We start from the raw sequence: 18,895 nt of genomic DNA, 5'->3' as shown, positions 1-18,895 counted from the left end.
TAAAAAAAAAATTTTTGCTCTAAGGTTGACTTACTGCAATTTGATAAAAAAAACACTTTTTTGGGGACAAATTGAAACATTTCTTTTCTAAACCCTATTGGAGCCCTCCAGAATTCACAAACTCTTAGTGAGTCTTCTTATATGCGCATGACAATCTATTTTTTGGCATAAGTTCAGTATGAATGTGTTCTCCTAATGACAGGATGCCACTGGAAACATTGGTTGTATCACCACATGACTGGAATGCCGTATTTGAGAGAGACATGAATAGCCTCAGATGTGACGAGACAGCTTTAGGGAACTAACAACTTTATGGAGCCAATAAAACTCCCTTAGAAATGTCAGCCTGGCACCTTGCTTACGGAGTTCCCAGCAGCCTGGCTATCATAGGTCTAACTTTAAGAATCCCCCTGTATCACCACTACCTGAAATGAGTTTGTCCAAACTGACCTGCTGTTATCAGGACTAAGACACTGGTTCACTGAGATAAAGCAACCTACCAGCTCAACACACAGCTTGAACTCAGGACCCTGAGTTCAAGACCTGAACTGAGATCAAGAGTTTGATCTGAGCCACCCAGGCGCCCCTCAGCTCAACTTTTAACATGTGAAACTCCCAGGCTGAGGGTAGGCCACCCTGGGCTGGCCACTCGGGCATGCAGATTATTCTGAGCTGAAGGCAGTCGAGACCCTGAGGGCTCAAGAGAAACTTCTGCCCCTCCATTAACTACACAGAAGAATCCACTTTGGGGGTCTTTCACCAAATAAGGCTTACTCACTGAGATAACCCATCTGTATGGCAGGGCAACCATCTAATTACGTGATATCACTCTTCTCACTGCCTTGGAAAGTGCATTCCTTTCCTCTGGAGTCCCAGACCGCCATCCCCTTCTCCTTAGTTCAGAATGACACATACACTTCATTTTGCCTGTCATTGGAATTTTCACGTCTGTGTGGATTACCCAGACATATGCTATTAAATTTGACTTTTTCCAGTTAATCTGTCTCGCGTCACTTTGATTTGTAGTCCAGCTAGAAGGACCCTTTAAGGGACACGAACTCCTGCTCCCCTACAAAAGAAGTAGTCTGGGGCACCCGGGTGACAGAGTCAGTTGATCATCAGACTCTTGATTTCGGCTCAGGTTATGATCTAAGAGTCATGGAATGGAGCCCCATGTCAGGCTCCTAGCTCAGTAGGGAGTTTGCTAGAAGGTTCTCTCCCACTGACCCTCCCCTTCTGCTTAGGCAAGCACACACACATGTTCTCTCTCAAATCTTTAAAAATAAAAAAAAAAGAATTTGTTTCCTTAAATGTTCACAAGTAATGTGTTTAATATCTATTCAAGAATATAGTCAAGATGATAAAGTTCTGTTAAGGTTTTAATTTTAATAGTTGTTCTAGTAAAAGATCTTTTCCCAAAACAAGAAATTTCTACAAAGAACTAGTAGCAGCCATAAAGAACCACTGAAAACTTTTCTTATGCAAAAATTTCAGAAATAAAATCAGTGAAATTGATATGTTCTTTAAGTGTTTTTTCCTAAAATGGGTTTGTATCTATTTTCCTGAAATATGATGCACTTAAGAGGAATTTTGTAACTAGTGATCAATTATATGAGCAATTTGAAAATTTCCAAGACATATTTAGGATAATCTTAAATCTGAGTGTAACAGAGGGCAATTACACAATCACAAGAGGAACAGAAAAGAAGTTCTGAATAGCCATCATAAATAAATCACATTGTACCATCCATTTCCACATTCCCCCTCCCTGTATTCCACGCATGGAGAATAGTTGTGGAAAGCACTGGGGACCAAGGAAATCCTCAGAACCAAACCAAACCATGCTGCTAGAGATTGGGATGATTTTAAGAGACTTTCTACCCAAACTCACCCAGATCAAAGCTTCTTTATATATTGTATATAAGAACAATCAAAGGTGTTTTAATAGTTATTTGCTTAGGTGGCATCAAACTGGTCATATCATATATAACATCACTATGACCAGGTAATATGCCAAAATACACACTTCTGACACCCACATGTGACAGCCTGTTCTGCCCACTGCTTCATAATGGCACATACATATGAAAAGTTAACTGGATTTTTTTATTTTTAAGGCTGTATCAAAATGACTGCATCATACTGAACACTTTGATGTAGTTGCTTTAAATTGGGGACAGTTTTTCTTTCTGTAAAGGGCAGGATACTAAACATTTTAAGTTTTGCAAGTCTTACAATCGGTCTCTGCTATACTTTAAAGTTACCATACATGGTATGCAAATGACTGTGGCTGCATTCCAATAAAACTTTATTTACAAAAAACACATGGCAGCCTGGATCTTGCTCATGGGCCACAATTTGCTAATCCCTATAACATGGCTGGGAACAAAGTTATTTTAAAAAAATCAATATACATTGCACGACTTATAAAGGAAAATCTTTGTAATTCTTTTCACAAATAATTACTCTTTCTAATATAGAGAGCTTCTAGAACTTAAGAAAAAAGATCAGCAACCCAGAAAAATGGGCAGAGGAACAAATAGTTCATAGGAAAATATAAATGGTACTTAAATATATGAAAAAAAACCTGATTTCACATAAAGAAAGAAAAATTAATTTGGGAGAGGTTGCCAGATTTCCATTAGGAGCTGTATCATTTAAACTACCACCAGCAAAATACATATATATGAGAGTAATGGTTCTCTGTATCTTCACAGACAGAATAAATTACCCAGCTTTTGAATTTTCTGCCAATTGGGAAAGAGAAAAATGCTATCTCAATATAGTTTTAAAGATAAATGGACTCTGACTCAGAAATCTCATTTTGGGACTCCACTCTCAAGATGCACCTCTTTGTACCAGGGTATTTACAATAGCACAATCTGCCATGTCAAAGGACTGTACACAACCCTGGTGTCTGGTCATAAGGAACTGGCTAAATGAACCATGGTCTGTCACAAGAGTGTAGACCAAGCTTCAGAAGGGATATAGAATAGCTACTTCTTTCCTATGCAGAAGGATATTTATATTTGCCAGTATTTCCACCAAAAAGCACTAGAAAAATCAATTATTTTAAAATTGGTTACCTATAGAGATGGGAGAGAGTAGGAGTGGATTTCTTTTCACATCATTTCCACATTAACTGTGTACATGTCCCGCCTGCTCTAGAATTCTCCATTAAAATAAGAGGAGAGAAAGACCATTTACAGTAGCAGCAAAAAATAGAAACCTATTTGGAAAAAGCTTTACAGTGTTCCTGAAAGACACTGAAAATTGGAAAAGCTACAGAGTGTGGCAGATTATTTGCCAAAGTGGCCACAACAAATCCTCCTCTCTCTATATGAATATCACCTTTGCAATGTGACTTTGCCACTCTTCCCAATAAGAAGTGAAGGCTACTTTCCTACTACCTCTTGGTTCTGGTCTTGTTCATGCACTTGCCTTGGCCAACACAGTAACATCAAATGTGAGAGAAGCAAAGGCATGAAAGGCACTTGCACATCGAGCCTTGCTCTGTCTTGTTACCAGGCTCGCCTCTGTGCCCACTGAGCCAGCCAGGGTTGGCCTCTGCAGACGAGGCCATTGCACCCCAGCCAGCCAAGCTGTACATTATGAGAGTCCAGCATTGTGGGTAGGCCACTCAAAGCTTATCCAGCCTCAGCTGGGCTTTCCAGATCACAGGAACCACCCACAGCCTACCCACAGAACTAAAGAAAAATTCTTTGTTGTTTTAAGTTACTGAGTTTGGGGGTACTTTCTTATGCAACAGAAACTTAATTTATACAAAGAACCTTCCCATGTTTCTAGATGGGAAGCCCCAGGATCATCGAGATAGCATCTCTGTTTACCGGTTTTAATAAAAATCTGAACAGTTTTTTTTTTTTTTTCCTGAAACAGAACAAACTGATCCTAAAATTTGTTTTGGCCATATAAATACACAAGAATAGCAGAAAAAAAAGTTTTTTTCACAGAAAGACAAGCAGAGACTAGAATAAGTAGAAAGTTCACAATGAGTCCCAAAGACACATACGGTAGCAGGATGCAACAAAGTAGTATGACCGGCATTATATTGTTTTACAATAAACGAGCAGATCTCTAGGGAAAAAAAACAAAGTGAATCACCACCTCATGCCTTACACCAATATAAATTCCAGGTTGGAACAAAGATTTACATGAAAAGAAGGAAAGCAGGAAGGTAGAGAGGGAGGGAAGGAAGAAGGAAGGAAGTAAAGGAAGGGGTAAGGGAAGGAGGGATCACAGAACTAGTACCCAGATTACAATCGTCAAATCGCATTTTTCATCAAATGGCATCAGATTTACTAAAAAATGGCTGATTTCAGGTTTCAAAGAAAAAAAACAACAAACACACAAGAACAAAACCCACACACAGTATACAAAGATGGGCCAGGGAATCTTTTCCTTCTAGATATTAAGACACTAACAAAACCTGCTATGACCCTATCAAAAAGACACAGGCTCCAACTTGCAGAGGACCTTGCTGTCCAAATAAGGGACAATATAAGCGTCAATAAGGACAAGGATTACAGTAGCCTGAAACATCAAATTTATTTAAATCTGTGAGTTAAAAATGATAAAAATAATTGGTCGCTATTATAGGATACTAGGGAACCGATGCATTTTGAAAACCAATAAATATAGGTAAAACAAAGCAGGCATTTATCCTGCCCCTCCTTTACAAATTGTAGCACTAACTAATCAAGTAATAGATAAGTTTCTGTTTATAAAAATATTCTCGGTAATACAAAATGGTGCAACCACTATGGAGATCAATATGAGGTTTTCTTAAAATATTAATAAAATAGAACTACCATATGACCCAATAATTCTGAGTATTAATCCAAAAGAACTGAAATCTGGATCTCAAGAGATATGGCAGTCCCATACTTACTGTAGCATTATTCATAATAGACAAGGTATGGAAACAACCTAAATGTCCTTTGACAGATGAATGGGTAAGGAAAATGTGGTATATACATACATATATGATAGAGTATTATTCAGCTTTAATAAAAAAAGGAAATCTGCAACATGCATAAATGTGGATGAACCTTGAAGACAGTTTATAAATGAAATAGATGAAAAAGGAATAATAGAACTAGAACATCATTTTCAATCCCTAATAATTTAATGCATCTAAGCATAGTACCTCCAAAAGCCAGAAACCATTTGCCTTCTGATGGAATGCAATGCCAATTACGAAAAATACTTGAAAAGATAAAAGAGATTGCATCTTATGGCCACTTTAGATCCTCATACCAATTTATAGGAAATATAAAGGAACATATTATTAAATTATGCAATGAGTATGTGATAAGAAAACCCAGATGTGGGACACCTGGGTGGCTCAGCAGTTGAGTCTGCCTTCGGCTCAGGTCATGATCCTGGGGTCCTGGGATCAAGTCCTGCATCAGGCTCCCTGTGAGGAGCCTGCTTCTCCCTCTGCCTAAGTCTCTTCCACTCCCTGTGTCTATCTCATGAGAAGAAAAGAAAAGAAAAGAAAAGAAAAGAAAAGAAAAGAAAAGAAAAGAAAAGAAAAGAAAAGAAAAGAAAAGAAAGAAAAAAAGAAAAAGGAAAAGAAGGAAAAGAAAGAAAGAAAGAAAAGAAAAGAAAGAAAAGAAAAGAAAAGAAAAGAAAAAAGAAAAGAAAAGAAGAAAAGAAAAGAAAGCCCAGATGTAGTAAATTATAGAATCCATTTTCTCTAACAAATCTCAAAGAAACAAGCCTGTTGGGGGAGGGAGTGGAATAGGAGAACCCATAAACTAGGAGATTTAGGAAATTGATCCCAACTGCAATATACGTCGACTTTATTTAGATTGAGTCCAACAGAATGCAAAAAAGGTTATAATATGAAAACTGAAAATCTGAATATTTAAGAGTTATGTGATACTTAAAAGTATTCAATTTTTAGGTATCAAAATGGTATTGAGGTTATAATTTTATTTATTTATTTTTAATAAATCATCTCTTTAAGGTTTACTGATGAGAGAGAGAGAGCTAGTGCAAGCACACAGGCACAGGGTTGGGGGGCGGGGGCAGTGGACAGAAGGAAAGAAACCTGAGCAGACTCCTCTCTCAGCAGGAGCCAGATGCAGGACTCAATCTCACGACCCTGAGATCACCACCCCACCTGAAACCAAGAGTCTGAGGCTCAACCGACTATGCCACCCAAGCACCCCTGTGGTTATATTTTTAAAGGACTACCCATATTTAGAAATATACACAAAAATATTTACTGATGAAGAAATGGCATTTCTTCAGAAATAATGCAAGAGCAGAGGAATGGGATGGGGTCTGGACCAAATGAGTCAACGGTTGTTGAAGCTGGGTAATGGGCATTTAGGCTTCGTTATACTATTGTTTTGGAAATGTTTGACATTCCCCATAACAGAAAAGGCTTTTTGGGAAACTATAAAAGGTACCAAAGGAAATCTTAGGAAAATTTAAAAAAATAATCCTGCAGTAGAGGAGGACTTCAAATGTGAAACAGAATCTTAATATTCTTAAAAGGGAGGGAGAGAGAAATTTCTCTTCACCCAAATAAAACATACCTGCTTTGCCTGGCAAAAGCCAATATAAATAAGATAAAAATAAATGACAAATGAGTAAAAAAACACTTGCAATTCATATCACAGACTAAAGGTTAGTTCCCCTACTCTACAGAGTTAACTACAAACCAGTTAAAGGGGAAAAAAAAATATGGTTCTAAAAATTGTAAAACATAACTTCTAAAACTAAACAAATATTTTTTCACCTATCAGCATAGCAAGGGAAACAAAAATGAAACTCATAACATCATGTTGATAAAGACGTAGGTTCAGGGAAATAGGTTATTCCTATAGTGCAGATGAAGTGAGAGGCAATTCTGGTAATGTCTGTCAGAATTACACACACATCCTCTCTTACTCAGAAATTCCACTTCTAGGAATTCATCCCCTAGAAATACTCACATGTTTGCAAAGTGACGCGCATCAAAAGGTATTCACTGCAGCACTGTTTTGTAGGGACTGGTACAAAATAGAGTGTCCGCAGGAAACAGAGCACCATGCTCCAGCAAAAAAGAATGAGGGTTTGCTCATTTTTCAGAAGTGCAATTATCTCTAATGAATGCGTTAAGAAAATAAAGCAAAGTATACCTTTTGTGCAGAAAAAGGGGGAAATGCCTCTGCTTGTATGTACATAGAATATCTCTGTAAAGACAGTAAAAAAAAACCAGTAACATAGCCCCAAGGAGAGAAGCCAGCTGGCTGGGGGAGGGGACAGATAAGAGAAGAATTTCCAGAATCATCCCCTTTGCACCATTTTAGTGTTGTTGTTTTAACTAATATAAATGTACCCCTGGTCAACAAAATTAAAAATTGAAATCATGGTTTTGTACCTCCACCCAGGAAGCTCAGAACCTGTTGAAAATACCACAATCTTTTGGGGAATGGTTCCTTGGTTGTAACAAAACACAAAATGCTCCAAAGTGCAAGAGGACTGGGAGGCCAACAGAATCTGTACTAAAGGCTACATCTTTCTGGAGCTCTCATTCTGAGTACTGTCACTTTCATTGCACAAAAATATATATGTAATACATTTTACAACAACAAAAGCAACACAATTATGTTTAGAGAAGGAAAAGTTTAAAAATGTTCTCTTCCTCCCCCCTTGCAAAGGGCACAAAACTCTAACAGAGTTGAAAGTAGCCTTCAAACATCATGCATTTGCCACACATGTTTGCACACACAGAACCAATTAGAAACACCACGGTACCTATGCTCTTCTACACTTCAAGTTTTATTTAATCTTAGGACTGTTGCTATCTGCACATCTACCTTGTTCTCTAACACAGCTGCAAGGTTACTAACCCACTCTGCAACTTCTAGGGCAAAGCCCAAGACAACTTAGCTGTGGTTAGGAAGGTAACTTTACCCCCACCCTAAATTAAAATACTTTTATTGTTTTTTCCTGATTATAAAAGGACACATGTAACTAAAAGGGGGCAGAAAGTTGAAAAGCAAACAGTACCCCAAATTCTAAAGACAACGGTTGAAAACTTACACTCTATTAACAAGGTCTGCCTGCCCCCCCGCCCCCCGCCCGCCAACCCAGCACTGGGTGTTGATAATGGTTTTCACCCCCACCTCCCCAACACACAAACACACACACACACACACACACACACACACACAAAAGGGAAAGGAAATGTAATCGCTGTCAACATTGTGATGATGAGCTGACTTTGGAGCCAGACCACGCAGGGTCAACTCTCTACTTTACCATTTCAACAGCTTTCTAAACTTGGCCAAATTCCTTCAAGACTGTCTCAAATTCCTCCAGAATAAGATAAGGATAACAGCATGTGCCTTGTGACACAAGTGATAAATGAAGTCATTAATGCGAAATGCTTAGAACAGTGACTGGCACAAAGGGCCCAGTAAATGTCAGTTATCACGACCTCTGGGTCACTTGAACATTATATATACATTCCGTGTTGGGCTAAAAGTTGTAGCATAACTGTGTCCTCTTTCCAGCCTACCAAGAGGTCTGAACTAGCCTTGGGGTTCAAGACAAAGAACTGAGTACTGGGTTACTTATTCCCTCAGAAGGTGTTTCTGTAATCTGTTATTTCACCAGGTCTCCTGAGAACCAGCCCCACCTCCCAGCAGAGTCTACGATCCCCTGCCCCCCACCCCTGTGTATATGTAGTATTGTGTGCAGGTGGGAAATGACAGCAGAGCGGAGGATAATCTGCAGGGAGCCCCCAATCTTTTGTAAAAATAATAGGATAATGAAAATTCAATAAGAAAACCAAGTCTAAGAAAAACTGGCAAAAATCAATAGTTGATCTGTAAATAATAACTTGATTAAAAAAAATACAATTAGGAGGACATTCCCAATAGCAACAAAACCAAACCACAAAGCCCAACAGATAACCATGGGCATGATGAACCTTAGTGAAGAAAGGCACATCAATAAATCGTATCACATTCCTGAGAACAAAGGGATAACCATAAAGATGTCAGTCTGTATACTGCAGTTTCATCCAAAATCTCAAGGGGATATTTTGGGAGAAAGTACAAATAAACTCATCCCAAACATATTGCAACCACTTAAAAAAGGGCACCTGAAACATACTATGACTTCAGAAATACAGAATGACAATACCTTATTTTTAGCACTTCAAAGCCACAAACAAAAAAGGACCATGTTAAAATCTTTCAACATTTCATCTAGCTTTTTAATACGAACTCAGCATAGTTTCTAAAATGGCACAAAGTACCTTGAAATATTTATTTTCCCCATGACAGTGAAAACTTTGTTTAGATTAAACTGTCCTGTAAGATAAATTCTTGTTTCAGCCATTAGCCCCTTTCAGTTAGTGCTAATAATCATGGTGGGCAAGTACTACTTAGTCTTTACTACACTGATTACTTTGTACTGAGAACTCCAACACTCCCACTTGGGGGGCGGGGGAATACATGATCTCATGAAAGTTAAGAGAAATAGTCATCACAAACGAATCTGTCAAAATATTGTATTACATTCAGTGTCTTAAGTTCCTCACGTGAACTGAAATTTCCCCTAAATCTGTATTTCTTAAATACAAAGATTCCCAGAGCTCATTTGTGCGCTGGGGAAAGGTATAGGAAAGAGGATCTGAGCCATCATGCAGTCTACACTGTTATCTAGACACCTTGCAGATAAACTGTGAAACACCAAGTATGTGCAGGATGACAGAAATGAATGTGTGCCCTAGAACTCCAGTATCATTGTCTTGGTATAACCTGAATCCACTGAGGACCCTGGAAGGATTAAACTATTAAAAGTGGAATTAAAGAGGCTACAGTACAGACCAAATAAAACAGAGAAGATAAAGACTAGTACATTAAGTCACACACCAAATTTCAGTAGTTAAAATAACAAAATCAGAATCATAGTAGAAGGCCACAGTGGAGGAACTGGTACTAGATTTTCCCTCTTACCACATACAGCAAAAAAAAAAAAAAAAACTGGGCAAAACACGTGAAACAACCGTTTCCAGATCTTGAGCAAAAGGGCAGAACAGGACAGTGAACTCCAAGAGAAGGGAAGCAGATGAAGTGAACCCCAGGATGGCCCCAACTTTCTGCCTGGAGGCACCTTCAGAACCAACCGCTAAGAGAAGAATCCAAGCAGAGAGCCCCAAGCAGAAAGCACAGGTCCTGCTAAGGTGAAGAGACAGTGAACCTAGAACTCCAGGAGGCTCAGCAACAGAGGACAGACTCTCAGAAAGCAGCTACCCAAAGAAAAAGCTCCAGAAATCTGCACCAAGGTCTCCTTGAGCCTGCTGATGGACACTAAGATGCACACAATAGGGTAAAACTCTTTAAGACCAAGCAAACAACAATTACAGGGGAGCTCAGAAAATGCTGAGGTCAGGCAGGGCTGGAGTTGTGACAAGCCAGAGTGGAGAAGCTTCACTGAATACATCCAAAGCATTCATGGTAGCGACCCCAACAGGGCTCGGGTTGGGCTAAAAGCACCCTAAGATAAGATTACTGTGGACACTCCTCTTGCCCCCTCAAAACTTAGAATAAGTCTTGAAAAAACTGGACTGATTCACAAGTAATTTAAGTGCCCACCAAAGACACCTTAACAACCTTTAAAGGGAGAACACAAAATCCAGACACTCAGCAACATGCCAACACAATGTCCACTATCCAATAAAAAAATTAATAGACAAGCCAAGAAAGAGAAAAATGTGACCCAGGACAAAAACATCCATCACTACAAACCACCAGGAAATGACAGACATAATAAAATTGGCAGACACTTTAGAACAACTACTATAAATATGTTCAAGGACTTAAAGGAACATATGATGATGATGAGAAAAATGGATGTTATATAAAAAAAAGATTCCAATGGAATGACCAGAGCTGTAAAATGCAATTTCTGAAATTAAAAAGTATACCAGATGGGCTCAATGGAAAATCAGACACTCCAGGAGAAAGGATCAGTGAACCTGAAGAAACAGCAACAGAAAGAAAAGAGGCTGACACAGGGGCAGGGCCTTTGTCTAACACAGGTGTGTTGGAATCCCAGAGGGGCAGGGAGGCAGTACAGAAATTTCTGAAGTAGTCATGGCAAGAATTTTCCAACCTGATGAAACCCACCGATTCAAGAACCCTTAGAATAACCCCCCACATACACACACTAAAAAACAACACACACAAAACAAATACACAAAGAGACGTCATAATCAAGTCGCTGAACACCAGCCATAAGAGAAAAGTCCTGAAAGCAAACCACAGGGGGGAAAAAAAAGAGAGACATGACAAACAAAGAAACAGCAACTGAAGACCAGAAACAACACAGACCAGAAACAACAGGAGTCAACATCCAAGTGCTAAAAAGTAACAAAGACCATCAACCTAGGATTCTGTACACAGCAAAATATCCTTCAGAGATTATTGGTAAAATAAAGACATTTTCAGCCAAACAGAAGCCAAGAGAATTTATCACCAACAAACTGACACTACGAAAAATATTAAGGGAAGCTCTTTCATCAAAAGAGAATGACACAGAACGGAAACCTGAATACACAAACACAGACCATAAACAAATGTCATATAAAAAAAATCTCATTGTTTATTTTCCCCAAAAGATAAATGATTTTTAAAAGATGACTTTTATTTTATTATTATTATTTTTAAAGATTTTGTTTATTTATTCATGAGAGACAGAGAGAGAGAGAGGCAGAGACATAGGCAGAGGGAGAAGCAGGCTCCTTGCAGAGAGCCTGATGTGGGACTTGATCCCAGATCCTGGGGATCAAGCCCTGAGCCGAAGGCAGATGCTCAACTGCTGAGCCACCCAGGTGTCCCGACTTTTTTTTTATTTTAAGATTTATTTATTCATTTGAGAGAGAGAGGCAGCGAGTTGGGGGGGGGGGCAAGGGAAGGGGATCCTCAGACTCCTGCTGAGTGCAGAGCCTCAAGCAGCTCAATCCCATGATCCCATGACCCATGAAACCAAGAGCTGGATGCTTAACTGGCTGAGCCACCTAGACACTCCTGAAGCTGACTGGCTTTTAAACCAAGAACAGCAGCAGTGTATTGTGGGGTTTATAATACCAAGAAATCAGACATACCAGACAGACAGAGAGACAAAGAACAGGAGGGAGATCTGGACGGGACCCCCCCAGGGGGCAGAGTCAGAGTGTGTTAAGGCACAGGTGCATACTGTGATCCTGAAAGCAATCGGGAAGAAAGAAAAAAAATGAGAAAAAGAAACATATATGAATAAATAGCTAATATGCCAGTGATAAAGGTGAAAAGGAATACTATCAAAAATCTAAATAAAAGGAAAAGAAAAAACTGAAACCAAAGACAGGTGCAGCAAATGAAGAAAGAGCAGGAGGTTATACCTGAACCAAATCGAATCAATAATCACTTTAAATGTCAGTAGTCTAAATGCCTCGATGGTGAGAGACTGTCTCTTGATGACACAGTGAGACCACGATAATAAGTAGTCTGTAAGGACAGTGTCAGGAGGAAAGGAGACAATGGACTGAGGAGCCGGAGAACAAAGCTGCCAGCGGAGGGCCAGGCTGCTGAGGGCCAAGCTCCTATTGGGATGCAGGCTGGGGGGGACAGACGGCCCGCTGGCTGGGAGACCGTGTCACATACACGTCTGGTGCCATCACATTCGGGGGTCCCGTGCATCTGGGTCACTGGATGTGCATGGAAGCAGGGTCGGAGTCATCCCCAAACAGCAACCCTAGACAGGGAAGGTGAGCAGTGAGGAGGGAAGGAGGCCACCAGGGCCCCTTTTTGCTGAAGATAATCGGTCCCAGGAAAAAGGCCAATTTGACAAAAGCTAACTTCAAAAGGTGGACAAAGATGTCCTAATATAGGGGGCAAATTTCAGCTTCACAGAAGCTGGAATAGTGGGGTCCTGGGTCTACCCTCCCACCTTCCACAACTCAGACACCGAACAAAATATGTGAAACAACAGTTTTCAGGCCATGGCCAACAGGCGACCCGGGACAGTGCTCCCTGAGAGGCCACAGGGACTGTGGCCACAGGGCAGGCGGGAAGGAAGCCCAAGTGAAGCCTGTCATCTCTCTGCACGGAGGACCCAGGGACAGGACTGGGGGAGGGTGGATGGCAAAGAAGGGGCAGGAAACAGCTGCGCGGGGGCTGTGTTCTGGAGATCTGCAGAGGGGCCCTTCCTCTGCGTCTCCAACTGAGGACGGGTCAGCATATGCATGCAAGGAAACCGCACAGCCATGCAGGAAGAACCACATATGCAGCAGGCAGAACCATCTCCAGAGTTCGCAGAGGGCAGGAAATAGCTAGGGTTCACCCCAGCCATAGTGGAAAAAGCTGGTGATAAAGGACATTGGATAATTGTTCAGACAGGTATCCCCTTAGTGGTAGGGAGAGCACAGGCCAACAGGCTGATCTCATCTCATCCTGCAGGACTTAGAGCAAGTATCAAAAGGATCAAACTGTTTCCAATAACTTAATCGCATTCCAGAAAACAGCTCAAGAAAGTTTTGAAAAATATACAATTATTTAGCACTCACAAAGGTAAAAGTCACCAAATCTGGCAACCGATCAAAAATTATCAGGCGGGAAACCAGACTGCAACGAAGAGAGGAAATAAATGAAAACTGACCCAGAATGTCAATTAGTTCCATCATCTGTGACAAGGTTAACATTAAACATTAAATCATTGTAACTGGGGAACCCTGGGTGGCGCAGCGGTTTAGCGCCTGCCTTTGGCCCAGGGCGCGATCCTGGAGACCCGGGATCAAATCCCACGTCGGGCTCCCGGTGCATGGAGCCTGCTTCTCCCTCTGCCTCTCTCTCTCTCTCTCTCTCTCTCTCTCTCTCTCTCTGTGTGTGACTATCATAAAAAAAAAAAAAAATTAAAAAAAATAAAAATTAAAATTAAAAAAAAATCATTGTAACTGATAAACATTAAAAATTAAACACTGATACAGCAAATATTCATAAGAGCCAAAAGGTAGACACTACTCAAGTGTCTGTTAACAGATGAATAAACTACCATGGAGTATTATACATAGAAAGGAATGACAGTCTGACACGCTAAGATACAGATTCACCAGGTGAATTCACCAGGTGTTCATTAGAACCTCATGCCAAGTGAGGGAAGCCGGATACCAAAGGGCGAATACTGCAGGACTCTACCTCGATGAGGCATCTCTAATAGGCAAATTCATAGAGACAGAAAATAGAACAGGGGCGCCCTGGATTACTGTTTAATCACAATGCAGAGTTCCCACTAGGGATGGTGGAAAAGCTCTGGAAATTGGTGATGGTTACACAACATGGTGAATGTACTGAGGCCACTTGAATCATACACTTAAAAATGGTTAAAATGCTAAGTTTTACGTACATTTTCCACAATTTTTAAGACTATAGAAATAAAAAGGTACAGTTATGGGGGAGGAGGGAATGAATGGCACTCTAATTGCACTTTTCTTCCTTCTACGGATAAGCCTTCTGTAGCTGACAGCTGGTGCTAAAACACATTCACAGCAGAGCTGACCAGCAGCACACTGTGGCTTGAAAAGTCAGAGAAACAAAGATGTGCTCTCAAAGAGGTCGCCAGGAGCCGCAAAGCAAACTAAAATACTTTCAGTACAGCCACCAAACACTGTAAAGCAGATGTGATAAGCTTCACCATCAATGTTTGCTTTAGGGCATCCTTGGGGGTTACTTGTAAGTACCTGGCCTGGGCTCCAACTTCAAAAGACAAAAGACAAAGAAAGAAAGGAAGAATTTAGGAGAGGCCAGGAGGAAATGCCCCTGGGGGGTGCTTAGGGGCACAATCCATTGAGGGTCAACTTGGAGTCTTGATTTCAGCTCAGGTTCTGGGATCCCTTTGTTGGGTTCTATACTCAGTGGGGAGCCTGCTTAGGGTTCTCTCTCTCTCTCTCTCTCCTTGCCCCTCCCCCTGCTCAAATAAATAAAATCAAATCTTAAAAAAAAGAAAGAAACTCCCTTGCAGAGCTACAGTGATCATCTGATCCCCCCAGCCACAGTGGGGCAACACTCCCCAAATTCCACTTCCTAGCCACTCTGGGACTTTTCAACCTCTCCTGTCTCCCTCCATCAGCATCTAAACACTCATGTCTATCACATCTTGAAAAAGGAAAAAAATCCTCACTCAACTTCAAGTATTCCTTTGACCAAGGTTTCTCTTAATCTAAGAAATCAAAATTTTAAGAAAAGCAGTCTGCATTCACAGTGTCTGCTTCACCTGCTCCTCCTCCTCCAACTCTCAGGAGTCGAACTTTGCCAGCTGGCACCCCTGGCACTGCTCCAGCCCAGGACACCAGCAACCTTCACACAGCTAACCTGTGTCACCCTCCCCTCTCTCCTGGCCTCTAGGCCACACTTGACTCTGTTATCTACTCTTCCTTCCTGAAACATCTTCCTTCCTCTGGCTTCGGGCATGTGCCCGCTACTTCCTCCCTTTCTGTGGTCTGTCCTCTGTTGGGCTCCCTTTGGAGACAGGCCCCCTGTAAATGTTCATGCTCCCCCAGGGGCCCTGTGCTCTCCCTACCTTGTACCCTATACCCACTGTGACAGCTTCATCTGCCATCCATATACTGATGAACCCCAAATCTGTATAGACCTTCCCTCTTTACCTAAGTCCCTTTCATCTCTCAGGTCCCAGCTTTGATTCCACTTAGGGGGAGCCCCCTAAGACCTCTAAGATCTGCTATGCACCCCTCCTCTGCAGACTGTCCCTGGGCCCACACCATACCTCCCCTTTCACTGTATTTCCATCCCACTATTTGTGCTTGTTAACTTACCCGCCTTCTCTACTACACTGTAAGTTCCTTTTGTTTTGTTCAGCATAGCACCTGACAGCAGTCACTCAAATATAGGTTAGATGGATGAATTATTAATTCATTCATCACATAGCACAGACATTTAGATGTTTGAGCTAATGAGTTCTCTGCCATTTCCAAATAAATCCAATTGCCCTATTTCAGTGACGAAATCACAGAAGGTGCACTTTTCTTGAGACAAAAAACTTCATTAGCCCTGGTTTACAGCCTCAGCTAAAGAACCAAAACCTGACAGTTTAGCAGGCAATCATAAAATTCTTGAGTTTATAAACTAAACATTACCTTGCAAAATGTCAATGTTTATTCCAAATGCTTCTTAATTACACTTTTCTAAAACTCTACCATAGTTTTGGAGAAGAATTTCCCCCCCAATATCCTAGTTTTTTCTGCTTAACGCCATCAGAGGCAATTCTCCTGGATGCAGTGGAATCGCTGAAGTTGATGCTGGCCACCAGATGGAAGCCAGATGATGGATATGATTCATTTGGTCATCCAATGTAACAGGCAGTCACTACTGCCAGGCCCTGTTCCAGGTAGATTCAGTGGTGAAAAGCACAACATCATGTCTACCTCCCCTCAGAGTGTGTTAGTGGGAAGAGACAGCCACTCAACACACAGGGCGATCCAGCTGGTGCTAAGTACAACAAAAGAAATTAGGTGATAAGATCGAATAAGGGGCCAGTGGAGGGCTACTTTAAGATGTGTGGGGAAGGTCACTTTGAGAACTCAGGAATGAGGGAGCTAGCTTGTGAGGAACAAGGATGGAGGAGGAGCCAAGACTAAGTATGGCAGGCAAGAACAGCAAGTGTAAAGGCCCCTGTGAGTTTCTAGGTCATGCTAAGGGTAAATAAACCAGAGGTCAAATAATACAAAGGCACATTTACAAAAGAATTTTTAAAATCAACACCTTATTTTTAGCATGACTTCCCTGATGTTTCTATGCAAAACACAAAAAAACCACACTTGTATATATAACCTAACCTATGAATAAAATATACTGAAAAGTAGATTAGAGGAATCAAGCACTACTAAAATCAGAACAGAAGATGTAGGATATATCACATCAGCTCCCCTGCTCCTTCTGGGGCCCAAGGTAGAAATTATTAATCTCTCAGCAGAGTTTGTGTGTGGCCTCTGCCCTGCTCAACAATGCCCTCCTGGCAGCTCCTACTTGCCCTCTCTCTGTCCTAAAGGCTCAATCATCAAAATGGATGAAATTTTTTAAAAAATTATTTTTCACGGTCCTTCTTTTGTAAGTATTACATACTTTCCTAGTTTCACAAAGATTACCCTGAAAATACAACTCATTAAAAAAAAAAAAAAAAAAGTCTTCTCTTAATGCTTCCGGATCCTCGTCATAACCATTATTGTATAAAGTAAAGGACACTGAATACTTAGTTTCTAGGGTTCAGCTTTCAAATATGAAAAATGACAGGGTTAGAATAGATGACCTGCAAGTCCCTTTGGACTATTTAAAGAATTTAAGTTAAATATTTCACATTGGCAGGTTCTCTTGCATCAACTGCCTGAGAGTCACCCTGTAAGAAGCAACAACCTTTCCTCTTGCTCTCTGCCATCTGCTTGGCAGCCACAAAATAGCAACCATGCATAAGAGCATCTCCATCCCTGCTGGCCAGGCTGGGGTCCAGATCAGCAGTGCCTGATGGGAGCTCTGTTGCCTGAACATGGCATCCAGCACAATGGCCAGATGCCAAGTGACAAGACCACTTGGGAAGGAGAGGAGTCCTTCAACACAGTCTTCAGTGAGATGGGTGTTGTCAAGCATGTGCCCAGTGTCTGCAGACCTGGAACCGATAGTCATTGATGAAGTTTGCACTGGCACCCACTGCCAGCTCTTCCACTCTGAGCAGCTCGTCACAGGCAAGGAAGATGCTGTCAATAACTATGCCCAAGTGCACTACACATTGGCAAGGAGATCACTGACCTTGTCTTGGGCTGAATTCAGACTGGCCAACCAGTGCACAGGGTTCTAGGGCTTCTTGGTTGTCCACAGCTTTGGAGGGAGAACTGGTTCTGAGTTCACCTCTGCTGATGGAAGGTTTCTCTGTCGATTATGGCAAGAAGTCCAAGCTAGAGTTCTCCATTTACCCAACCTTCCTTAGTTTCCACAGCTGTACTTGAGCCCTATGACTCCATCCTCACTAACTACACTATCCTGGAGCACTCTGATTGTGCCTTCATGGTAGAACACGAGGCCATATGACATGTCGTAGAAATCTCTATACTGAATGCCCAGCCTACACTAACCTGAACAGGTTGAAAGGTCAAATGGTGTCCTCCATCACTGCTTCCCTCAGAGTTGATGGGGCTCTGAATTCCAGACCAACCTGGTACCCTATCCCTGTATCGACTTCCCTCTGGCCACATATGCCTCTGTCATCTCTGCAGAGAAAGCCTACCACGAACAGCTTTCTGTAGCAGAGATCACCAATGCATGCTCTGAGCCAGGCAACAAGAGGGGGAAATAGGACTGTTGCCATGGCAAATACAGGCCTGCTGCCTGTTGTACTGTGGTAGTGTGGTTCCCAAAGACGTCAATGCTGTCACTGTCATCATCAAGACCAGCATACCATCTAGTTTGTGGACTAGCTCACTGGCTTCAAAGGTGGCATTAATTACCTGCCTCCCACTATAGTACCTGGTGGAGATGTGGCCAAAGTACAGCAAGTTGTGTGTATGTTGAGTGACACCACAGCCAATGCTGAGGCTGGGGCTCACCTGGACAAGTTTGACCTGATGTATACCACGCATACCTTTGATCCCTGGTATGTGGGTGAGGACATGGAGGAAAGAGAGTTTTCTGAGGCCTGTGAGAACATGGCTGCCCTTGAGAAAGATTATGAGGAGGCTGGTATGGATTCTGCTGAAGGGGAGGGTGAAGAAGGAGAGGAATACTAATCTCTGATCTGTGCTCTGAAGTTAATGCGTATGTAGCAGTATATATTCTCACATACAATTTACAATTACTGACTTATGCTTTAAAACACAACACTTTGT

At 41.4% G+C, this 18,895-nt stretch overlaps 1 protein-coding gene across 1 annotated transcript in view; it reads right to left on the bottom strand.

Moving 5' to 3' along the window:
- SNX9 (sorting nexin 9) overlaps nt 1-18,895 on the bottom strand; it is a 114,952-nt gene that overhangs the window by 75,651 nt on the left and 20,406 nt on the right. The window lies entirely within an intron of this gene.

This window comes from Vulpes lagopus, chromosome 2 (genome assembly GCF_018345385.1).
Source record: "Vulpes lagopus strain Blue_001 chromosome 2, ASM1834538v1, whole genome shotgun sequence".
In the NCBI taxonomy this organism is placed as follows: Eukaryota; Metazoa; Chordata; class Mammalia; order Carnivora; family Canidae; genus Vulpes; species Vulpes lagopus.
The sequence above is the reverse complement of the archived record's forward strand: the minus strand, read 5'-3'. Positions and strand labels throughout refer to the sequence as shown.